The 25501-nt window shown below is 50.7% G+C and overlaps 1 protein-coding gene across 1 annotated transcript in view; it reads left to right on the plus strand.

Annotated features, from left to right (window-relative positions):
- Positions 1-25501, plus strand: part of KDM3A (lysine demethylase 3A) — a 331646-nt gene that overhangs the window by 278505 nt on the left and 27640 nt on the right. The gene's annotated exons all lie outside the window — the stretch shown is intronic.

Raw genomic sequence — 25501 nt, forward strand, 5'->3', positions numbered from 1 at the left:
GTGGTAAACACAATGTTAGTTTAGAATGAGTGCAGTCACACTGAGTACACAAGACCTAGCTGCTAGGTATTGGGTAACCCACCTTTTGATATAAGTCTGTACTACACAAGTTGGTAGTGTGACTGAGCAGCCATGCCTATCGCAAGAGGGGTAAATGTGAGCTGTAGAGCTCTACAGAGGAAATCAATCAATACAAGTAACCCTTACACTCAGGTTTTGTTATAAATATATATTTTTTTACACAGATGTTTTAGTTAAGCATTCTTAAAGGCAATTAACTTTGAAATGACTTTTCAAAGTCAATCAAGTTGGTGAATACTCTTTGGATATGCTAATACATTTCTCCTACACCCTGAAGTAACTTCAATAACGATGGTATTGCATTTATCATAAATACCAATTTCTCCAGCATGGGGTCTGGCATGGATTCACATGCTCATGAATATTCCCCGTCGTCAGGCTGGGAATCCTCGGTAAAGAAAAATCGGTATCAGTTTCGTTTCTGATCTGTCTTTCGTAGTAGTAACCAATCACTGATCTCTGCGTCATACTGACCACAGCCAATGACTGCCATCTCCCTAAGCCCCGCCTCTGGCAGCCATCTTCAGATTTTTTTTACCGCACGTTCAAGTATTGGGAGTCCTCGTGCTTAGCTCTCGAGCTTTTGCTGCGTTTTCGCGCTTTTTCAGGTGAATTTTCACATTTTTCGGTTAATCGAGCCTCAAGCTCCACCGTTTCTACTCCCGTTAACGGGTACCTGTTGCGGGATTTTCCTACGCCCCTCAAGGGTGAAGATTTCGTCGAATCAACCTTTTGGAGGATTCCAGAAGATTTGCGGCCTACTTCGAGATGGCCCAGGACGTGAGTTCGTCACCCGGACCCAAGCTGTTTCGCAGCTGCCCTGGATGCGGGCTGCAGAATGTGTTTAAGGAGGACCAACATTCGCGATGCCTCTGTCTTCATGGGGACAAGACTCATGTAGAGGAGGACTGCCAGTTCTGCAAGAAATTGTCGGAGCGGACCATGAGGGACCGTCGATCCAGTCTCGCCAGCTGGTTGGTGAAGGGCTCAACAGATGAGAAGAAGAAAGGGTCCGAGCGGGCTTCTAAGTCCTGTGCGGGCGCCCCGGCGACGGGGGCCCAACACCAGGCCAAGCGCCGCGAGTCCGCTGGCTCCGGGAGCGGCGAAAGTTCGGGCTCTTCGGTCGCCAGGCTGGGCGCACCTTCCCCGGCACAGTCAACCACGAGCCAGCGCTCCGGTTCGTGGAAGAGGAAGTCCGAGACCCCGGGTAAGCTTCGGGAGAAGCCCCGTCCGATCTCGGGAGAGGGGGAGCGAGGCGTCGCCCCTCCCCCTAAGGAGAAGGCCCGGGACGCACCTAAGGTGGTGAAGGTCCCTACCCAGCAGGCAAAGGCATCTATCAGGACCGCCTCCAGGACTAGAGTTTCCCTGCCGCCAAAGAGGGAATCCTCTTTTCAGCCCATCGTCATGGCCACCATGATGGAAGAAGCGAGGGGGGGCACGGTAGCCTCCTCAAGCTCGGAGTCAGCCTCGGAGGAGGAACTGACCGAGGCCGTGAGGAATCTCGAAGTCCAATTCGAGAAGGTTCGATCCTGTAAGGAAGATCCTCGGGAGATAACCGAGGAAGACGACGATGGCGAGGAAGAGCAGCCTTCCCTTCCGGAACAGCCGGAACCTAGGCCTCAGGATAGCTCGGTGGCCATTTTGTCTGCGATCCAGTCCTTCTGCTCTGAGTTAAGGACGAGATTACCACGGCCCAGGCCGGAGGACCCGCAACCTGGCCCATCGGGAAGTCCTCAGAACAAACGACGGAGGACCCAACCCTCTCCTCCACTCGCCCCCGTAAGGCCTACAGTTCCCTCTTCATCCTCCCACGAGTCGGGAGATGACGGTGCGGTGGGCTCGCCGACGGGTTCTGAGGACGACGACGGAACGGGTCTCCCGTCGCACGGGCCTCTCCGCCCGACGAGATTGGCTCATTCCACGCCATGATCGCCAGGGTGTCCGAATTGTTCCAGCTCTGCCCGGTGGAGCAGAAAAAGGAAGGTTTCCTCTATCAGCGCCGGGAGGCCAAGAGGAAGACTGTCATTGCGGTGCCTCTAATCGATGACATCTGGGAGGAGGGCCTGTCGGTACTCAAGAACCCCTCCACGGCACCAGCCAAATGGGACCGGTACGGGAAGAAGTACCGGGTCCCCGAGACCGCTCCCCTGTGCCTCAGGGCCCAGCCAATGCCAGACTGTCGTCACGGCGGCGGCGAAGAAGAAAGCGGCGGGATCAGGAGCCTCAACGTCGAATTCCCCTCCGGACGGCGAGGGTAGGAAGTTGGACGCCATGGGGCGACTGGTCATTTCGTCGGCGGCGACGACGATCAAAGCGGCCAACGCCCTGGCGATCGTGGCCCGTTACGACAGGGAGCTCTGGTTTAAGCTGGCCCCCATATTGGACTTCCTACCGGACAACAAGAGGTCCGAGGCCCTGGAAATACTTCAAGAAGGCGAGGTGGCGTCGGACCGCGCCATAACGGTGGCAACCGATATTGCCGATACCGGGTTCCGCCAACTGGGCAACGGAGTTTGCCTACGACGACGGGGTTGGCTCCGGGCGACCGACTTCCGTCAGGACGTCAAGACCAGGGTGTTGGACATGCCGTTCGACGGCAGCAACTTGTTCGGGAAGGCAGTGGACGAATCCCTCCAAGCCATAAAGACGGACACAGAGACGGCCCGCGCACTAGGAGCCCTTCAGCAAAGACGGCCCTTTCGGAGCTCCGGAGGCAGACAGGGGGCCTCCAAGGGATGCAGCGGTGGCTCGTCATCCTACCGCCAGGCGGCACGCTCCTCGTCTCAGGAGGCCTACAGGGGTCGCGGCAAGCAGGGAGCGCCTCGCCGCCATCGGCAAGGTGGCCTGGGCGGCAAGGCCACCACCTCCAAGCAGGACTGAACCGGCCGTGGTCTCGGGCCCCCACCGAAGCACCCCGGTGGGAGGCCAGCTGACGAATTTCATCAGCGTGTGGAAGTCCATCTCCACCGACCGTTGGGTGCTGGATACCCTGGCAAGAGGACACTCTATCGAATTCCTGAAGAAGTGCCCTCACGTTCCACCTGTGGCCAGGAAGGAAAATCAAGTCCCGCAACTGCTGTTGGAAGTACGGGCGATGCTCAGGAAAGGCGCCATCGAGCTCGTCCCGAAGAGGCTCCGGGGTGTACTCAAGGTACTTCCTCGTCAGGAAGAAGACGGGCGGCTGGCGCCCCATCCTGGACCTTCGTTGTTTGAACAAATACATCAGGTCACAAAAGTTCAGGATGGTCACCCTCCAGCACGTGCTGGGACAGCTGGAGGAAGGCGACTTTCTATTGTCGTTGGACCTGGAGGATGCATACTTCCACGTTCCCATCCTCAAAAGTCACCGAAAGTTCCTCAGGTTCGTCGTCCAGGGACGCCACTACCAATTCAGAGCACTGCCGTTCGGATTGAAGTCTGCCCCCAGTGTCTTTACCAAGTGCCTAGCACCTGTGGCGGCGCGGCTGTGCCTGCATGGGATTCACGTCTACCCCTACCTGGACGACTGGCTCATCTGCTCAAGGACGAGGGAACGCTGTCGAACACACTGCGAGAACCGTCCAGCTACTCGCAGACCTGGGATTCGCCATAAATTACCCAAAGTCCCACCTGGTGCCGCCGCAGGTGGCCCCGTTTCTGGGAGCGAAGCTCGATACAGTGAGGCGCCTGGCAGCACCGTCGGAAGAACGGACGAAGACCATTCTGGGCAAAGTGCAGCACCTGCTAGCCACGGACGTGGCCAGGGTGAGGTCCATCAAGTCCCTCTTGGGGATGAGGTCCTCTTGCATCTACCTGGTGTGCCTCTGCAGACAACGGATGCGCCCTCTTCAAGAATTTCTCGACGCCCTTTGGATGCAGGCGATGGGCACCTTCGAAGACCGGGTCCCCCTCAACGAGGTGTTTCGGCGGGCGATTCAGTGGTGGGGCATTCGAGCGCACCTCACGGCGGGCAAGGACTTTCAGACGCCGGCGTACCAGGAGACTGTGACGACGGACACCTCCCTGGAAGGTTGGGGCGCCCACACCGGAGATCTCCACGCAAGAGGCCTATGGCTCCCGGAGGAGAAGCTCCTGCACATCAACATCCTGGAGCTCCGAGCCGTGTTCTGGGCTCTCAAATCGTTCCTCCAAGGTGGTGCGGATCTTCACGGACAACACCACGACAATGTTTTACATACGGAAGCGGGGAGGCACCAGATCCCCAGCCCTATCCAAGGAGGCACAGGATCTGTGGCACTGGGCGGTAGCCCAGGGGATGTTCCTGGTTCCCTTCCACCTGGCAGGAGAAAGAAACACAATCGCTGACTCGCTCAGCAGGGAGCTGCACGCGTGTCACGAGTGGGAACTGCGCCAGGATCAGGTGGATCAACTCTTCCGACGATGGGACAAACCCCAAATCGACCTGTTCGCAACAGCGACGAACTCGAAGTGCCAGAGGTTCGCCAGCAGGTTTCCCCAGCCGAGAAGCATGGGCGATGCGTTCTCGTTCCCCTGGGACGGCCTATACCTGTATGCGTTCCCTCCGTTGCCGTTGCTGCTTCGACTCATCAACCAGCTCAAGAGGTCCCGGTGCAGGATGATCCTCGTCGCACCGGCGTGGCCGAGGCAGATCTGGTTCCCGGACCTTCTGGACTTGTCCACCTGCCCTCCCCTCAAGCTGTCGGCGGGCGCGGATCTTCTCTCCAGAGAAGGAGGCGCCATCTTCCACCACGACCCGGCGTCGCTGAACCTGCAGGCTTGGCTCCTGCAGCGCTAGAGTTTGGACGGTACGATATACCGGCCGACTGCAGAGAGGTTCTTGCAAAGGCCAGGGCGTCCTCGACTCTCAAATGCTACGGTCACAAGAGGAAGAGGTTCTCTATCTGGTGCCGAGAACAGACGATCAACCCCCTACGGATTACGGCCCCTCAAGTGCTGCCGTACCTGCTATCGCTAGCAAAGGCTGGGCTACCCCATGCCTCCGTTAAGATTCATCTGGCGGCGATCTCCAGATATACCAGAATCACAGGACGGACATCCCTGTGGTCCCATCGACTGGTAAAAGAGTTTATGAAAGGACTGTTCCGGTCGTTCCCGCCGGTGAAGGCCCCGGCCCCGGCGTGGGAACTTAACGTGGTGCTGACCAGGCTCATGTGGCCCCCATTCGAGCCGATGCACTCCGCACCGATGAAGTTTGTGTCGTGGAAGACTGCATTCCTGGTGGCCATTACCTCCGCACGACGAGTAGGAGAGATCCAGGCCCTATCCTGCAAAGCACCGTACTTGACTTTCCATGCCTCGAGGGTGGTACTTGGGACGCACCCGTCCTTAATGCCCAAGGTGCCGTCGGACGTCCATCTTAACGAGTCCCTGGTGTTACCTGTTTTCTTCCCGTCTCCTTCGTCGCCGGCCGAGAGGACTTTGCACTCGCTGGATGTGGCTAGAGCGCTGAAGTTCTACGTGGACCGCACTAAGAGTTTTCGGAGGACATCACAGCTATTCGTGAACTTTGGACCTGTGAATCAAGGGAAGGCTCTCTCGAAGTCTTCTATTTCCAGATGGCTCTCCGGCTGCATCATGCACTGCCACCGGATGGCTAACCGACCGCTGCCAGGCCGTCCGAGAGCCCATTCGACCAGAGCGATCGCTGCTACTACGGCGTTCCTATCTGGTGTGCCCCTGCTGGACATCTGCAGGGCTGCTACGTGGAGGTCGATGCACACCTTCACGAGATTCTACTGCGTCGATCGGGATTCCAGGGAGGAGTCCAGGGTCGGCCAAGCAGTGCTGCACAACCTGTTCGCTTAAGGTGAGCCTGGTGAGGAGGTAAGAGATGCTTAATGTTGAGTTTTTGTATTGCTTAATGTTGGGCCTTTTGCCATCTCCCGTGGTTGTGCATGTGTGTAATGCTATGTATTCTTATATTCATGAGCATGTGAATCCATGCCAGACCCCATGCTGGAGAAGGAACAAGTTACTTACCTGTAACTGTTGTTCTCCAGCATGGGTCTGGCATGGGTTCACATGCGAACCCTCCCGTCTACCCCTCTGCGGCTCTTCACTTGGTCGTACTGTCACTTCACGTGCTACCAAATCTGAAGATGGCTGCCAGAGGCGGGGCTTGGGGAGATGGCAGTCATTGGCTGTGGTCAGTATGACGCCGAGATCAGTGATTGGTTACTACTACGAAAGACAGATCAGAAATGAAAAGGATACTGATTTTTCTTTACCGAGGATTCCCAGCCTGACGGGGAATATTCATGAGCATGTGAATCCATGCCAGACCCATGCTGGAGAACAACAGTTACAGGTAAGTAACTTGTTCCATACTTTTTAGACTTGGTTTCAGAAAGGAAGGGTTAATGAAATAGAAAGGTTAGAACATACTTTCTCATAAAACGAAGACAGTTTGAATACTCCAATGAAATCTAGATGAGCCTTTCGCAGCAGTAAAGTGTTAATCAAATTACAACCTATGAGAGGACAAGCAATGCCAAAGTCAATGGATCCAGAAGCGAGCCTTTAGGGAGCCAGGACTGCCAAAGTCAATTGGACAAAGTCTATTGTTCTGATGCACTTCTTGGATACAGTCTTTCACAAAGTTAGTTCAAGAAAATCACTGAAGGAACACAAGCTGTTAAGCCTGTGTAAAGGGAGTTGGAATCCACTCAAAGTTAAGCGCGGGTGAGAAAGCATGACTTAAGGCAAGAAGGGAAGTACCCCAAGCCCAAAAAGTACCTCTGGTTTGAAGAAAGTGGCCCAGCTGGATTCTGTCTTTCTACAACCAAGCAGATCCTTGTTCCAGAGCCTCAGTCCTGGGGACAAGAGGGAGGACGTCTGGCGGGCTCCTGCGGAAGTACTCTGAAAAGGCTTTGGCAGCTACGGGTTTTCTTCGGTTCAGCAGCTCTTCGCGGTTTCAGCACTTCGCAAACAGCACTGGTGCAGGACGAAGATCTCTGGTTGGACTTTCCTTGATCCCTCGGTCCTGCACTCTGGATCAGAATTTCCTGCTTCTGGAGTGTCCTTAGGCGCTCCTGGAGCTATTTGTGATGGATTTGTTGTGTGGCAGATGTTGCGCTCGGTTATAGACACTCAACCTCTGGCATTGGGCTTCTGCAGCACTGGAGAGGGCACAACAAGTCAGGTGTTGCGCCTAAGTGGAGTATGTCTCGGGGCTAGTTGGTCCCACTAACCCAAGGGAAGAAGTCCCGTCTGGAGCTTCTCTGTCAATTGAAAAGGAGGTGAGCACATTAGCATTGCTTCACCAGGCACTTCGAGGTCCAGGAGGTTGCAGTGGGCTTCTTTTCACAATTTCTTTTTTGAATGTTTCGTCCAGTGGTCAACTCTGCCTGTAGTGCCAAGAACCCCACCTTTTTTAAGCTTGTTCTCATTCATTCACAGCCCTAGGCTGTCAATCACACAGCAGGGTGGCTGTCCTTCCCGGACAGCCAGCCGCCCAATTAGGATTGTTTTCGATCAGGCACACCGGGATGTTTCGGGACACACCTCACTTCCTGTTCTTCCAGACACGCTGAAGCCTGCCAAAGGCAAAACACACAAAGGGCTCAAACCTGCTTCAAAGTGCAGAGTAAAAGCCATGAAAGAACTCACAAATGGAAAATGCTGAAAAAAGAAGACCGGGCCATTTTGACAAAATGGTCCCTGATGGGTGCTGTAATGCAGCTAAGGGTTTAGCCTGCGCTAAAAATGCACACTGGTAGTACAAAAGTAACCCACTGTCGCCTGCCATTTAACGTAGTGAGGGTAACCACAAATGTGTCATAAGAAAGTTGGAGAAGAGGCTACCAGGTAACCCCCCAGCACTCCAAATAAGTTGGTGTGTGCTGGACCTCCAAAGTAAAAAGGTAAGGAAGATCAATTTCACCTTACTATTCTTGGGAACAGTGGTTCACCCAAGAAAAGGTATTTAAACCTTAAGAGAAATCCAAAGGACTTCAGTGACAATGCACAGAGGGTGTTGTGTGTCACCATACAAAAAGCAGGTGCCTATGGAGTTTGATAGACTCCAGAAATAGTGAAAACATAAGCCTGATCATGGAAAAACACACGAGGGAGTGAGAAAAATGTCACACTCACTCAGGAGTTAAAATTAAAAATTCCTAACTCCAGCAAAAGAGCCGGGTGTCTAAAAGGTGGGAGGAAATTAGCACAGAAATGAAAATTCTCCCTATCTGGTACGGCTTCATTTTTGATGCTGAAGACCTACATGAGTCGTCGTCTGACTTCTGCACGGCTATCCCCTTTCCCACCAGGCAAACCGAAAGCTTTGCTACGGGAAAGTCCTCTGGTGACCGATGCACACGTGCATACACATAAGCACACAACACCAAGCCAACCTTCGAAGGGATCGTCGAAAGGGGCTTCAACAGTGTTAGGACTGATTTTTATACTTTGCCCTGGTTGACAGATTTAGTGAAGGCCAACCTAGTTTAGTGACATACAACTCTGGGAGCTGTAGCCAAACCAGTTCAAGGTAGGCAGATGAGTGGTCTAGACCAAGTCTCAAGAGGTGGTGAGCTTGTAAGGGGTCCTTAATGAGCACACATTGAAAGGTCGAGGAACACACTTAGACACTTGTACAAAATGCTTCTTTCTTTATGACTATATAATGTCTATTAGCATGTAATCTTATCACAACGTAAAAGATACACATATATTCACAAACCGCTGCAAAGGAAAGTAAGTATTAGTTTGCAGCACTACAGGTCTGCAGAGATACACCACTAACTTAGTCTATCCCTAAGATCTATGGGGCCTTGTGCCCAAAAGTTCTCCACAGTTCCACAAAATTGTGTGAGACTGGAACAAATTAGTTTAGGGCTTCTGGGGTAAAAAGAAGCTTTCCAAATGGTAGAGGACAAGTTATTCTAACTAACGAGTGTCCCTAACTTTCAGAGTGCTTGCGCGAGCAAGCAGTGGCAAAGCCAAACTGTTGTAAAAGATATCAAACTTTTAAAAGGGCGACAGGGGTTCAGGTAAGTATCGTAACTCACCCACCATACTCCGATCCTCCATAGGACTTGGAAGGTCTTCTGAAGGTGCTCCGAGGTTGCTTTTCCCGCCCTCAGCTCCACTCCTTAATGCCCAGGGGTTGCAGGTTTGAGCACATATTTGGTTGGCAACAAATACTGGTTAAAACTTCAGGTTGGAGATTGCAGAAGAACGTTTGTTATGTAGGACACCTCTCAGAACATGATTGGATGCAGAAAAAAAGCTATTTCGGATGACTGCCACCGATGCAAGATGGCCTAGGAGGCCACACTTGTCCTGGGCAGACCCCGCCTCCTATCTCAGGTCCCCTTGATGCTGGATAATCTATGTGGCAGAGGTGAGTCTTGTAGCACAAGCTGGAAATTCCCACCAATCCTCAGAAAAAAGAAAACGGTTTCACTTTCACTTACAAACTGTAGTTCTCCTCTAAACCAATCACTGAACTCTGGGTCATACTGCCCCCCAGCCAATGACAGCATGTTAGAGAGAATTCTCATTTCGAAGGGATTGTGTCCTCCGACGTATTCCACATCTTTTGACAGTAATTATCACAGCTGTGCTGCTTTGGAAAACTTTTTTCGGCATCCTGCGTCGATGACATTGATACGCTGTCCCTCGAGGGCCTCCGTTGATGGTCGACGTCACCGGATGTTATATCTAGGACGCACGATGCCCGTAGCCTCAGTTCAGTTTTTTCCGCTAACGTGTTCGCTCCAGAATCTCGCCGTGCCTCGGTTCTTCTAACTTGATTCATGATGTCTTCTTATACCCCGAAATCGGGCTTCAAAAAGTGTCTGGACTGCAGTTCCAAAATGTCCTTTATGGACCTGCACGACGTTTGCCTCTGGTGCCTCGGTGAAAGCCATGCCACTGACGATGGCAATGACTGCCAGTCCCTAACTTCAAAGACCTTGCGCAAGAAGTTGTCGGTAGGTAGGGTTTCTAAAACCGGAAGTCGAAATCTACTGGTCTTTCGACTGACGATTTGAGGGGTGACTCTCCGCGTCTGTGTAAGTCCATGGGGTATCTGTCTTGGAGTGGGTCCCGTCATTCCTCTGCCTCTTCGGGGCATTCAGGGAAGCGCCATCGCCGGTCGCCTTCCCCATCCTCTGCGGGTAACTTGTCTCACGAAACAACTTGTCGCCGGCCGAATGGGATGCATTCCGCCAGCAGATGAGGGCGATTTTCGAATCGCAAGGCACCGTTCCGTCTGCGCCTTCGAGAGAAGCCGGCAAGGAACGAGCTAGAGCCACCACTCGCATGCCTTCGGGCTTGGGCGGTCGGTGCGAGCATCGGGAGCCGTCAAGGTCCCGATCGGACAAGGGTGATAGCCATAGCCGTGCCAGGTCCCGGTCCTCGGAGCCTGTGAGGCCTTCTAAGAAGGCATAGACGACGTCGGCGCCATGTCTGTCGAGGGACTCTTTCGTGGCTCCGGCTTCAAAGAAGTCGACGCCGCGGCCATCTAAGGACACGCTCGGGGCTCCGGACTCAAAGCCATTTTGTCTTAAGTCGTCGGTGCAGCGGTCGACGTCTACGCCGATTCCATTGGTGCACTCAAAGCCTTTTGAGGAGAATTTACCAGAGCTGCCCCGGAGGGCTGTGGAAAGGCTCTCGGCGAGTCTGTAAGGCCTGTGTTTGAGACTTACTCTGTTCCTCCTCCCAGGGTGGATTTGTTCCAACCCTTGGAGTATATTTCAGAGGTGGAGGAAGGGTCTGATGAGGAGGGGGTTGTGCCTCCTGAGGTTCCTGATGACCCGTTGTCTGGTCATAGCCAACTGGAAGACCTTTGTCAATCCTTACATGACGCAAGTGGTTTTGATACCTCTCCGGAGGTTGAGTTTGGCAGGCCTGAGCCTGGTACACATGCAGACTCCTCGTATAGGCGCCTCATGTCGAGAGTGACTGAGTATTTGGGGTGGTCTGCTCCATCTGCTGATTTTATTCAGGATGATCTGACACATCCTGGATCAAGATCCACCCACTGATCCTGTGTTGCCATTTCATATGGCGCTGCAAAGAAGGGTGGCGACGGCTTGGACTGCTCCTGAGTCTCCCGGCAGTGAATAAGTCTCTTCCGAAAAAATACCGCCCAGCCAGTGGTGACCCCTGCTACTTGTCAACGCACCCTACTCCGGAGAGTTTGGTGCAGGCGGCTACAGCCCCAGCAAAGCAGGCTGCGTACCCTACTATCCCTCCGGATAGGGACGACCAGCGCTTTAATGGTTGGCGAAGAGGGTATTTTCTTCTGGGGGTATGGCTTTAAAGGCAGCGAACTCGGTTTGTGCCCTGGCAAGATTCACTCACACTCTGTGGAATTGTGTATCGTTGGTGGCTGAGCATATTCCCGAAGGGGAGGAACGGGATGGTTTTCTAGCCCTTGTGCATGATGGCAAGAATGCCATGTGTGAATCCGTTCAGTCGGGTCTGGACATGGCAGACTGTGTCAGCCGGTCCATGGCTGCGAGCACCGTGATACGCAGGTTTGCGTGGTTGCGGAAGACTGGGTTTGCTCCGGATGTGCAATCCCTGCTTCTCAACATGCCCTTTGATGGTGTCCATCTTTTTGGCAGCAAGGCTGACGAGAGCCTTGAGAGGTTGCAGACCTCCAAAGCTGCAGCAAAGTCTTTGAGCGCTGCAGTACGACAACCTCCACCTTTTTGTCCTAGGGGACAGCAATGGAGGGGAAGTTCCTTTCGGTACTACTCTTCCTTGGGTAGATCGAGAGGTGCTTCCAGTCAAAACGGCCACCGTAGGAGTGCCAGAGGTGGAAAGCAAGGTACTCGAGGTGCCAAAGCCGCTTGGGCAGTTGCCTCTTTGCCATCAGGCACAGCCGCGTCCGCTCAGTCATGAGGCCATGTGCCATGGTTCGCCGGTTGGGGGCAGACTGGCGCAGCATCTTGGAGAATGGCGCGCCATTACTTCAGATGTGTGGGTTCTGGAGATCATAACCCACGGCTACTGTTTCCCGTTTCAGCAGAGGCCTCGCGACAATCCACCGGGGAAGCTCTCTTTGAAGCGACGGATCCGCTCGGTGCGCAGGAAATCCTATCCCTGCTGGAGAACGGCACCCTAGAACTGGTGCCTGTAGCGGAGAGGAACAAGGGATGGTATTCCCCTTATTTTTTGATCCCGAAATAAGACTGGGGATTGCGACACATCATGGACTTGCATGGGCTGAACAAGCTCCTCAGGAAGGACACGTTCAAGATGGTAACTCTTTCTGAAGTCCTCCAGGCCCTTCAACTACAAGATTGGTTGGTGTCTCTAGACCTCAAGGATGCTTACTTTCATGTGCCGATTCATCCAAAGCACAGGAAGTACCTGAAGTTCACAGTTGGCGACTCGCATTTTCACGGTTGTCGTACTGCAGTGCATTTGACCTCCGCCCCGGGGGTCTTCACCAAGCGGATGGTGGTGGTGGCAGTGTATCTCAGGAAAGGGGGGGAATTCACGTCTAACCCTACCTGGACGATTGGTTGCTCAGGGCACGTCCTCCCGAGCAAGCCCTGGATCATCTGTCAGTCACCTGCCACACCTTTCACAAGCTGGGCTTCTCCCTCAATTTAAAGAAGTCCCATGTGACACCTACCCAGCGGCTCCAGTACATCGGAGCAGTGCTCGACACGTCCCTGGGGTTGTGTTTGCTTCCCCAGATGAGGGCTCATCACATTCTGCAGATGTTGGACAAATTTCAACGTGCCCAGAGTCTCCGGGTGTTCGAGTTCTTGAGGTTGCTCGGCCTCATGGCATCCTGCATTTTCCTGCTGCCAGAGGCCAGGCTGCGGATGAGATCTTTGCCGTTGGTCTCTGTCGGAGTCCTCAATCTGTTAGGGCTGTGGGCTATCGGGCTAGCCCTGAAGGCTTTTCTGCCGTCTGCGGGGGAAGAATGTCCTGATCATGACTGACAATACAGTGGCCATGCACTACCTCAACAAAAAGGGTGGTGGGGGGGGGGTTCACTTCTGTAGTGCAGGGAGGCGATGCAGCTCTGGTTCTGGGCCATTCAGCAGGACATTTCGATCTCGGCGGTTCATCTGGCCTGAGACGAAAACACAGCGGCGGACGCTCTGAGCAGGCAGAGCACGGTCTCTCACGAGTGGGACCTGGCTCAGAAAGTTCTGTTGGAGATCTTCGCCCTTTGGGGAACCCTGCAAGTGGATCTCTACGCCACGAGTGTCAACCTGAAGTGCGAATGATTTTGCTTGTGGGAATTTCCTCCAAGAGGAGCCTTATGGGACGCGTTCGTAGTGGAGTGGTCCTTCCCACTGCTGTACGCGTTTCCTCCAGTCCCTGTCATTCCACAGGTGTTGCAGCGGTTTGGTTCCCGGATGATCCTCATTGCTCCGGCATGGGCCAGGAGAGCGTGGTACCCGGACCTTCTCGACATGTCCATCTGCCTTCCACATAGTCTTCCCTACCGAGACGATCTACTCTCATGGGAAGGGGCTCGGGTTCTCCATCCAGAGGTCAAGTCCCTCAGCCTTCACGCTTGGTATCTGAAAGGTTGAGGTACAATGATTGGGACCTCCCCGAGGACGTGATGGAGGTGTTGCTTTCGGCCAGAAAGCCTGCAACAAAACCTCTGTACTGTTGTCTTTGGAGAAAGTTTTGCAACTGGTGCAGAGTACAGAATGTGGATCCTTTCCAATGTTCCCTTCCTTAGGTTTTGTCTTTTTTGCTTTCTTTAGCCCACATGGGCCTGCAAGTGGGTACCATTAAGGGTTACCTGGCGGCGCTGTCCATATTTAAGCGCTCGTCTGAGGAATGTTCTTATTTTAAAATGCCTTTGATATCTTAGTTTCTAAAAGGGCTAACTAATGTGTTACCACCATCGCCTTTGCAGGTGCCGGGATGGGATTTGAATTTGGTTTTAAAGTTCCTAATAGGAGCTCCGTTTGAGCCCTTTTACATTCTTGTCCGTTGCGACTATTGTCCTTTAAAACTGTATTTTTAGTTGCGGTTACTTCCGCACGCAGAGTGAGTTGCAGGCACTTTCCGCCAAACCACCCTTCACTGTGTTACATAAAGACAGGGTTGTCCTTAGGGTGCGACCTTACTTTCTTCCGAAAGTTGTGTCGAAATTCCATCTGAGCCTGAAGGTAAAAATTCTGGCGTTCTATCCTCCTACACATCCTGGTAAGGAAGAGGAGAGGCTCCATAGGTTGGACCCTAGGAGAGCTTTGAGTTTCTGTCTCTCACGGATGTTCTGGGTCAGAGTGGACGAGCAGCTCTTTATTGGTTATGCTGGCAGGCGTTTAGGTCAGGCTGTTTCCAAGCAGACTTTATCTAGATGGATCATTTTGACGATCTCTGAGTGTTACCGTTTGACGGGAAAGGACCCTCCAGTAGGCTTACGGACTCATTCCACTAGGTGTGGCTGCCTCCACTGCCCTACAGAGGGGTGTTCCGATTCGCAATATTTGCGAAGCAGCCACATGGGCTTCTGTCCATACTTTTGTGAAACATTATTCCTTGGACTCTATCCATGGGCAGGATTTGGCCTTTGGTAAGGCAGTCCTCTATTCTGAAATTTGATTGGGCATTCTAAATTGATGCAATAGTAAATTCCTTTCCCACCTCCATGCGTTAGTACTGCTTTGGGAGTCTGTCAAAGATGTGGAATACGTCAGAGGACACAATCCCTTCGAAGAACAAGTTACTTATCTTACCTGGTAACATTCTTTCGATGGGATGTTCCTCCGACTTATTCCACATCGTACCCTCCCTACCTGCCCCTCTACAGAATTTCTTATGCGATTGCAGCTTACGTTTCCGCAAGGCTTTCTGTAGTCCTACTGGCAGGGGATTGGTGCCACACATTCTGGGGGAAAAAGCTACAACTGAGGCTACGTGCGTTCTAGATATAACCTGCTGTGACGTCGACCATCGACGGAGGCCTTCGAGGGACAGCGTATCGACGTCATCGATGCAGGACGCGTACGCCGAAAAAGTTTTCCGAAGCAGCACAGCTGTGGTTATTACTGTCAAAGATGTGGAATATGTCGGAGGAACATCCCATCGAAAGAACGTTACCAGCTAAGATAAGTAACTTGTTCTTCTCTTCTAATTCCCTTCTACCTTAGATACCCCCAGCTCTTTTGCTGGACTTTGGGACTTTTAATTTTTATCCTGGAGAGAGTGAAACCTTTTTCCCACTGTTGTGTATTTTTCTTTGATTTGAACCATGGGTTTCTCTTGGTTTTGGAGTATGAGAAACTCCATAGGCATCATCTTTTTACATTGTGACACACAGCAGTGTCACAGAGAAATACCTTCTCTTGGATAAACTGTTTCCAAGAGCAGTAAAGTGAAATTGACTTTACTTTCCTTTTTCTCTTTGTAGACCCAGCACACACCATCTTACATATAGTGCTGGAGGGGTTACGTAGTATCCCCTTTGTCTACCTTTTCATGTAACATTTTTGATGTTACCCTTTCTACAGTTAATGGCTGGTGGCAATGGTTTAATTTTCCTACCATTGTGCGCTTTTACCGCAGGCTGAATCCTCAGCTGCAGTATTACACCCATGGGTGCCCATTTTGTCAAAAGGGCCCTGGTCTTCTTTTTTTGCCGTTTCTTGTTTGTAAGGTCCTCCTTGAGATTTACTCTGCGCGCCAAACCAGGTTTGGTCCCTTTGCTCATTTAGTCTTTGGCTGGATTCAGGGGTGAAGCCTGCTCCTGGCTCCAGCGTGTCTGGCAGGGCAGGAAGCGAGGGAGGTTCCCGAAACTCCCTGTGCTTAGTCTCCTTACTTACAGGAATGCACCCAAAGGTGAAGCCTAGAGAAGCTCCGAAAGGACGACTTCACCCCTTGGGTTGATGAGACCAATCGGCCCCAAGACTAGCTTGACTGGGACTAACTCTCTGCTGACTGTACTTCTTTGCTGCTGCGGGAACGGAGCGCCAGGGGACAGGAACACCAGAATGAAGTATTAGAATTAAGTGTGAAAAAGTGATATACTGATGTCCACAGTGTCCTAACTATTGAAGTCACCTCGGGGTGTAGGAAGTATCTGTCATTATTAGGGAGAATTCTCATAAATGTGCTAATTCCCTTCACCTTAGAGACCGACCCCCAGCAACTTTGCTGGATTTTGAGGAGTTGATTTTTTTTTTAACCTGGAAAGAGTGGGAATTGTTCCCACTCTCGTATTTTGATGTGTGTTTTACTTGTGTTCTTTGAATATGGTGTTTTAAGATAACTCCATAGGCATATTTTCATGTGTGTTACACAGCACCCTCAGTGCAGTGACACAGGGATGTCTTTCTAGACTTCCAGAAGGTTTAAATACCTTCTCTGGGAGAAACTACTGTTTCCCAGAGAATGCAAAGTTAAATTGACTTTATGCTAGTCTTTTTAAATTCCTAGACCAAGCACACACCATCTTCCTATAGAGGGGTTGCCTAGTATCCCCTGTGTCTAGAAACTCATGTAGCAGTCAAATGCTACCCTTTCCTATGGAAATGGCTGCTGGCAGTGGTTTTACAACAAACTACCATGATTTTTCCCGACAGCGAACACCAGTAGCTAGAAATCGCAGAGCCATGTTTTTCAAGATGGTGCTTTAAGCCCCTTTGTTTAAACAGGTTCCGGTCTTCTTTATTCACAATTTTTTTTGGGAAAGGTCCTTCTAGTGTTTGTCCCTGCGTGCCAAACCAGGTTTGGTCCCTTTGTTTGTATGCCTTTGGCGGGCCTCAGGACTGAAGACTGCCTGTGGCTCCTGAATGTCTGGGGTTGGCAGAAAATGAGAGGTGCCCGAAACTCCGTGCTCAGTCTCCTATGAGACCCAAATGCACTCTGGCGTGATTTGCTGGCTGGCTGACTGTCTGGCAAGGACAGTCACCCTTCTCGGTGAGTGACAGCTAGGCTGGAATGAAAGGGAGAAAACTGTTTAAAAGGCGAGTCTCTTGGACTGGAAAGCAGAGTCGACCACTGGAACGAAAGAACAGAAGACGAGCTGGAAAAGGACGGCTGCTGCAACTCCTGGACCGTTGGTTTGCCCGGTGAAGCACTGCTGCAGGTCCGAATTGCCAAGTTCATCTCGGCAGAGAAACCCCTTCAAGGACAAATTCTTTCTTTGAGTTGGTAGGACCAATCAACTCATAAGCCACTTGGATACCATTCTCTGACCTGGTTAGGATTAACCAGGGGGAGGGACACCAGCTTGTGTGCATGACGGCAGCTACTCGAACCGAAGATCTTCCATTTTGCCAGCTTGTTTGACCAGTCCCTGTGCAGCGCAGGAGTCCCCCCGAGTCCTCCATCTTGTCCCCACAACTGAGGCTCAGGAACAGCGAGATCTGCAGGAACTGCCAGGAACCAACGTCTTCCGCTGCATCTTTTCTTCACATTAAGGTACTGTGCCAGCCCGAGTGAGAGAACTTACCTCTTGCGGTGAAAGTTCGTGGAACTTTCCCAACTTGCAGGCCTAATCAGCTTGTGACCCAACATATGATTCTTTTCGTACAAACCACTTCTGAGAACTTTGTCCAAGACTTTACCGTTTATTACAAGAACTGCTCTTTCCTATACAAGATACTAGTCCATTGACTTTGGCCTAGGCCTATTGAACTGAATCGAGTCATCTAGTGAACTGAAACTATTTGCACTGCCTAATAAAGTATTTGTGGTCTATTTTATTAACTTGTGCATTTTTACTCCCTTTGAAAGTAACTGAAATGCCATTTTTGCTCCTATTTCAGGGGAGCCTAATTTACTCAAACTTATTGGTTTGGTATTGAAGTATATTTGTATATTAAGTTGCCTCCTTTTAGTGAATGTTTTCTAAACGACTGTGTAATAAAGTAATAAGTATTTTACCAAGAAACCTTGAGTGTAAGTGTCTACTTGAACCACTGTGATTGGAAGACATCTGTGTAACCTCTTGTACTGCTCGCATTCCCTCTTGTGATAAGCCTGGCTGCTCAGCTCGCTACCACAAACTGTAGTAGAGACCTATACAAAGGTTGGTTTTGCTTACACCTGTAGTCCTAATTGTATGTGGTGGTCCCAGAGGGTACCACATGCAAATCTGCCTAACAGTCATCCCTAGAGTGTGTGTATCTTATTTTATTGAATTGAAGTAGTGTATTAAACTGACTGTTTAATACATTATTTTAATCAAGAAACCTTGAGTATAAGTGTTCTTTGAGTACCTGTCACTGTGAAACTTTTACAACCCTACAGCTCACAATGACCCCTCTGGAGATAAGCCTGACTGCTCAGTCACTCTACCAACTTGTGTACTACAGTCCTATACCAAAGGATGGATTGGCTATTGCCAATAGGACAAGGCTGGTGTAGTCTCCCACAACATACAATCTTGCCTAAACGGAGGGGTTTAGGGAGAGGGCAGTCTGTGGCTGGGAGAAATCTGACCCAGAGTTCAGTGATTGTTTTAGAGGAGACATACAGTTTGTAAGTGAAACTTGTTTTTATTTTACCGAGGCTTCCTGGCCTGACGGAATATTCATGAGCATGTGACCTATACTGAAGAACAATAGTTACAGGTAAGTAACTTGTTCCTTCAAACACACTGAAACCAGTTTGTGGATTAGGAACCGACTGTCACAGCCACTTTCTGGCAGCAAACAAACATGGCCATGTTTCTATAAGGATTTTCCTGGGCTCACAGGCCTGGAAGACGGGTTAGTGACAAGATTGCCAAGGGACAAATTAAAAACCTGCCTACAACTTGTCCCTTAGGCACACCTGAAGTAACCAGAAATCCTCTTAGTGTTAGTCTAGGGTAAAACAAAAAGTTTACTGCATTGTACATTGTTGCCACTTTTGGTATCTTTTTATCAAAGTAACAAGATGAAGGGGAAACAGTTTCCCAGTACTGACAACCTGAAGGATATGTCATTTTTCCCATAACAGATGAGCAAATGCCACTGTAGGTTTCCATGTAATAATGTCCCCTCAAAAATATCGGCATGCAAAAATGTCGCCGAAAAATGGCCGTTTTTTGTGGGGACATTATTACATGGGACATGCGGGGAACACCCCCGCAACCCCAAACCCTTTTTTTTTTTGCTGCCCCTATCGCCATATATATTTGGTCACCCATACAATATCGCCACAACCTTTTCCCGGCGATCCACTGTAGTGACGCTGAAGGGTGCACTGCAAAAAGAGCAGGTCAGATTCAAAAATAAAAGCAATGGTTGGGGGTCCATACAAAGGAAAGATTTCTCTATATAGCACCTTTCGTTCCAAACAAATGGCAACTACACTTTGGTCAAAACATCCATTGAAACCTGTCGAAACTCTGCGTTCGAAGCCCTCTGTACACTTGCGCTTGGCTCTATTACAAAGGACACACCTGTTGCCACACACAAACTTCTGTCGACCGTTTCGGATCCGTCGAAACAGTAGTCAAAACCATTTTAAGTGAAAACATGGGGGGGCACTCACAAAACTGACACAGCTACCTCTACACATGCTTCTAGGGCTCCTGTTAATACACCAGTAACTTCCTCTGATTATACCAAAGCTAGTGAAACATCTGTCGGGTCAGATGTTCATAGTAATAAGTCTTCCTGACCTGTATCTGTCACACCTCCTGTGAGTGGGAACCTTTTTCCTCCCTCTGCTGTTTGATTGGCTGGGTTCCTGCATAAAATTCTGATCCTGGAAGCTGAAGAGGTAGTCGACCACTGGAACCAAAACCTAAGAAGAAGATTAAGAATTTGCAGCTGAGACCATTTCCAGCAACCGGAGAGCCTGCTGTGTAACTGCAGCCTGCTGTAGCGCTTCCTTCCAAAACACATGGGAACTCCGAAAATGACGACCCTGACGCGGAGCCTGGCGAGTCCCACTCGACTCAAGAAGACCTGCATTTTGAGCCATCTCGCACCATGCTGCGATCTTGTGAGCTGCAATACCCTGGGCAGTGCAGTCTTCTGAAACTCGCTGGATCTCCAGAGGCACGATTCCAGTGTGAAAAGTCCCCTGACCAGAGTGCTGGACCTGGCAAATGACGAGAATCAGACAGTTTATATTCTGTCTTTTTCTGTGCTCTTGAAAAAGGCACCAAATCCACAAAGCCACCTCTAACCACAGGGAAAACCCAGCCTAGGGCCTTCCCCATGATCCTTGCTGCAAAAGTCTTTCCAGTGTCCTGTCTTTTGTCTTCTTAATGAATTAATTCAACGACCGGATTTTTGGCTGCAGATCCTGAATTCCTACTGCGGAAAAATCGTCTTCTGTGCTGGCTTGGGTATTTACTCACCTTAAGTCTCTTGTGATTCCTGTGTAGTTTTGCAGTGTTTTCTGTTATTGGGAGTCCTCTCATCCAGTGCACTCAAGGCCCTGCTGGAATCCTCCTAGGGTGTCTTCTCTGAAGCCCCTGGACCCTCAGCGAACTCTAAAGTACTTATTTGTTCTAACAGTCTTCCTTAGGAACTTTTGCTACTTAAGAACCTATCGTGACCTGCCTGTTGGACACTGTTAGCAAGGTTGTATGCAGTAACCCTGTGGGAGTCTGCACCAGCCTTGTCGTCTTGGCAATAGTTGTTGCAACCTTTGGTATAAGCATGCACTACACAATTTGGTAGAGTAGACAGAGCAGCCAGGCTTATCTCAAGGGGGATCGATGTGAACTGTAGGGTTGCAACAGAGTTTCAGTGACAAGTATCCAAATAACACTTAAATAATTATTAATTTAAACAGTCAGCTTGAATAAGCCTTCTTTAGAGGGGAGCAAATATGTAACACTTAAATATACTTCAAAATACACACTCTGTTTCAATAAATCAGTAAATACCCTTTTGGGATGGCACACAGATACTTCAAAAACGAGGACACTTGGGACATTAATATATCGCTGGTACATTTAGAGCAATAATGAGTTTGCTGTCAAAAAGGAAAAGGTTAGGGAAGGAAACAATGGTTAACAAGCTTCTGAAACTTTTGAACCCCCCCAATGCAATGTAGATTAACCCTTTCCAGCTATACAAGTAAAGAATGTATGAGGGACAGATCAATACACATGCGGAGAGTAAGAAGTCTTCAGGGAGCCAGGACAGCCTATGTCTTCAGTTGGTCACAATAGTTCAAGAGCCAGCGCACCTGGTTCTTGGACTAGGTCTCAATGCCTTCTCAAGGGTCCAACCCATCACAGCCTTTGGCAGTGTCCCTGGACTGACCAGCTCTCTCATTGGCTCCCTCGCCAGAAATATTGCCCTTGCGTGTTTGAGTTCAGAACTTAAGTGATCGCTATGTTGTGCCACAAGTTGCCTAGTCCTCGAATTCCAGCTTCCCATCTTCAACAGAACCAGCCCTGGAGCAGCTCTGGTGACTGACTGGAAGGACACCTGTCATTGCCTGCAAACAGTGATAGTTGCTGGAACTCTGTTCTCCATCCTGTTAAGTGTCCTAAGGAGGCCTGCATCGTTGGAACCTGCATTTCTTCAACAGGGATTGCATCTTGCAGTTGCCCCCAACCCTGCAACTCTAGCACCTCTCACCGGAAGAAAGGGTGGAAGATGATTGGGGCAAATAATGTGTGCATTGCTCGATGCCAAACCATACAGAACAGTGCTGTAAGAATAGTAATAAAGCAAGCCAGAAGGGAACACATCACAGCAGACAGGAAAGCCCTTCACTGGCTAACACTCGGGGACAGGATTACTTTAAAGGCCATGACTATAGTACATCAATGTCTTTTTGGACAGTCGCTGGTCTATTTGAAGGAACAGATAACCCACTACACCCCGGCCCGCTCTTTGAGATCTGAAGCGTTGGGACAGATTCTCTCTCCACCTTTCACGCGATTAAATGGATTAGGCATATCGTCCTCAGTAAGAGCCACTCAAATATGCAACAGACTTCCTAAACCAGTGAGCAGATGGAGCAACTACTTAGCTTTCAGGAAAGCACTGAAGACGGTTATCTTTAAACAATGGAATTGACAGGGGGGCGCTGTGGGACGCCGACAAGCATGGCCGCCTAGTTGTGTATCTGCACCACACATCCAAATCCTTCCAGCTCCATCCTGCTGAACGAGACGTTCCCGACACATAACCTACATGGAATCGGAGGTCTGATGTTCTGGCAGATCGAGGGCTGCTCTTGTGACCTGCGCTGAGCCCAAATTGTGGAATGAATCGACATTTATCTGACTAGGCGGGCCTGAGTGGCGCAAAAACATGCTGTGGCTCCCCTCCCCCATCCACGGGCCAGTGCCTTTCAGATGCTGAAGGTGACTGCCCGATCCCAGTCGAAGGTCTGTTGTGCTCGCCAGCCCACAGGACCACGCCAGGGAAGGTGGTTCGCTGAGAACCTGCAGCTGGGGCGAAAACTTGCTAAGCAGGGGGTGCCGAGACGCTGTGTCCTGAAGTGCCTCTCTGCGGAGGAGTGCATACGGGGCTCCCTCCCCGGCGTCCGCTGCATGCGCTGTGAGCGAGCGGTCTGGACGTCCGGGTCTAGGGGACCCCTGTGACTCTTGCTGGCTGGAAACACAGGTACGTGCAGCGAACTTCATGCCCCGTGCATGGAATAGCCGGGCACCTAGATGAGCGTACCTGCATGGGTGCGTTTCCCACTAGACCCCATCAATAGAGTGGCCGTCCGCGGCTCGCAGTGGCGAGACTATACGCCTGATCCGGACATTGGGAGGCGGTCCTGCATGGAGAGCTCCCTTTTCTTGGCCCCAGGCAACAGAACCACCCGGGAGACGGCTGCTTCCGCCTCCCACAAACACGGCTGACCAGCTGCAGCACCAATACGTGCCCATACTGTGATCCCTAAGCTTCGGAGAGCGCTCTCTAGTGTGGGGTTGAGATCACACTCCTGGCAATAACGGAGACCAATGCTGGCCGGCCGGCCACCGGAGCAAGGCTTGTACAACATCATCGAACGTACTGGGTTCCAAACCCCTCTGTGAAACAGAGTTTGCATTGCCATTGTGTGCTACCCTGATACCTCCCAAGTGTAATACTTTCAGAAACTGCTGCGGGCCAGGCACACAACCAGAATACTACACAAACATAATGAGAGTTTAACAGCTACCACCCTGAATAGCGCCAAGCATACTGAGTAGTGGCACCCCTGTTGTAACACTCCTAGTTCCCCAGACCTTGAGGAGTCCCCCCTAAATGACCCACAATGCATGGTGCAACGGCATACACTTTACACTCTGGATCCATACCCTGCCTCACGTTGGGAGGTGCAGGCCTGCTGATTCGATCCTCTACTATAGATATGCCCATGGGCAACATGAGTGGCAGAACGGGCCCCATGGACGCCTACACTAATCCAACTATGGAAAAGCGGGGTGAGGAGACATCACAAACGGCAGCCACACAAGATCACAGCCCCACTGGCAATGCCTCTGACCACTGGCGTAACAGGGGCCCCCGCAGCCCCCACGGTGTGGGGGGCCCTGCCAGCACCTGTCCTGGGATGGGGCCCCACTGGAAGGAAAAAAAAAAATCTTCAAAACAATGTAACTTACTCTGCATTCATAAAGAAATGATTTCTAATAGAAATCATTTCTTTATGAAGGCCGAGTGACTACAAAAAGAAATGTTCTTTTTGAAGTACGAGGGCTCTGCCCTCCCCATGGCATGGAAGACCCTAGGCTGGAGGCCTTCATGTCATGGGGTTGGGGGGCCCTATGACTTCAATAAGAAAGTTTATTTTTGAAGTCACTCTGCCTTCACAAATAAATTATTTCCGTTATAGTTCGGTCCTTAACATAAATAATTTCTTTATGTAGTGAAGTGTGACTTCAAAAAGAAACAATGGGCCTCATTACGGGTTTGGCGGTAACCGTGCCGGTGCTACCAGCAGGTTGCCGCTGGACCCATACTGATTTACCGGTACCCGACTTCCCGGTAACACCGGGGGGGATTACAACCCCGGCAGCCTGGGAAGTCAGGCGCTGGCAAATGGTAAGTCCCCATTTCCATAGGACTCTATGGGAGTGGGGACCACAGAAGCATCGGCACTGTTCGTAACGGTGCCGGTGCTTCTGTGAAAACTCTGCGGGTGGGTGCTCTCCTGCCCGGCAGGTCTGACCTGTCGGGCGGGACGGCAACCACCCGCAGAGCTGTAATATGCCGGTCCAGACTTACCGGCACCATTGTTTCCAGGCGGCATAGTTCTAACGAGGCCCAATTTCTTTTTGAAGTATTAGGGCTCCCCTCAACCCCATGACGTGTGCGAGTGTATGGTGAAAGGGTGCACACTTAAATGTATGGGTGGGTGGGTGGGTGCCTGGGTGTGTGTGCCTGTATGGTGAAAGGGTGCACACTTAAATGTATGGATGGCTGGGTGTGCGTGTGTGTATATGGTGAATGGTGTGTGTGCTTGCGTTCAGGGGCTCAACAAAACCTACATTCAGGGGGCTAACCCTTCAAATGTTGGGAGAGGCGCTAACTTCATGGGCAGTGGAGGAGGGGCAAACTTATTTATTTGGGGGCATCTCGTTTTTTTATGCATTTTAATGATACTATTCTAGTGCAGCTTCAATGGTACAAGCAGTTAACTCTCTCCTTTATGGTTGAAATCACCCACTTATGGACTGCTGTGAGAATGAGTAGTCTCCTGTTTCTTCTCTACCCTTCCAATCACTCCCCTGGCATGCAAGTATAGGTACTAACAGTGAAATGCTTTATGTTAGTAATTGCTGGGCTCTTGTTAACAGCGAAACCCAGGTGCCATTTAACAGCTATGTCCTGTTCTGTCTGACAACTGCTTCGAGGTCAGTAAGGTCGAGTCAACATAGCCCAAAATTTAAGGGGGGAGAGGGGAGTACTGAATCCCAGTCAACTCCATGGTGTTGCACCAATACTTGTGTTTAATGCCTTGATTACTCATTACTCCTAGCCCTATTCTTCCTCGTCCCAGTTTGTATGAGACAGTACTTGTGTGTGTATAAGGCCCTCTGCCTCATACACAAGTACTGGGATGAGGTAGAGGTACGTGGAGGTAATGCCTGACTTGGCTACCTGTAATCTTCATTACTCCTAGTCCCACTCTTCCTCATCCCAGTACTTACCTATGAGGCAAAGAGCCTCATACGTAAGCTCTGGGACAGGGAAGAGGGACGTGAAGGTAATTCTGTGCCCATGAGCTGATTTTGGAGGTTGGGGTAGGGTTGGGAGGGCGAGGGGATGTGTGGGGGGCAAGATTGTGCAACAAATCATAATGTCTGTCCATGTCCAAACTAAGCGGGCATTATGTGGTATTAGTGGCTAGAGAGGCATTTTGGTGAAGCCAGTCTAGTCATTCCTCAGTTTGGTATGACTTTTTCTTAACTGGACATTTCTGATCAAGCAGTCCTGCTAAGTGAATTGCCTGGCTAAACTGCAATTTGGGTGCTGCCAGTCTAGCCATTTCTTACTGCAGCATTGTATATTTGCCTGGGCATCTATGATCAAATTATATGATACAAGTCATTTATAACGCGCCTGTACACAAG

This window comes from Ambystoma mexicanum, chromosome 6q (genome assembly GCF_040938575.1).
Source record: "Ambystoma mexicanum isolate Mex_15411 chromosome 6q, UKY_AmexF1_1, whole genome shotgun sequence".
In the NCBI taxonomy this organism is placed as follows: domain Eukaryota; kingdom Metazoa; phylum Chordata; class Amphibia; order Caudata; family Ambystomatidae; genus Ambystoma; species Ambystoma mexicanum.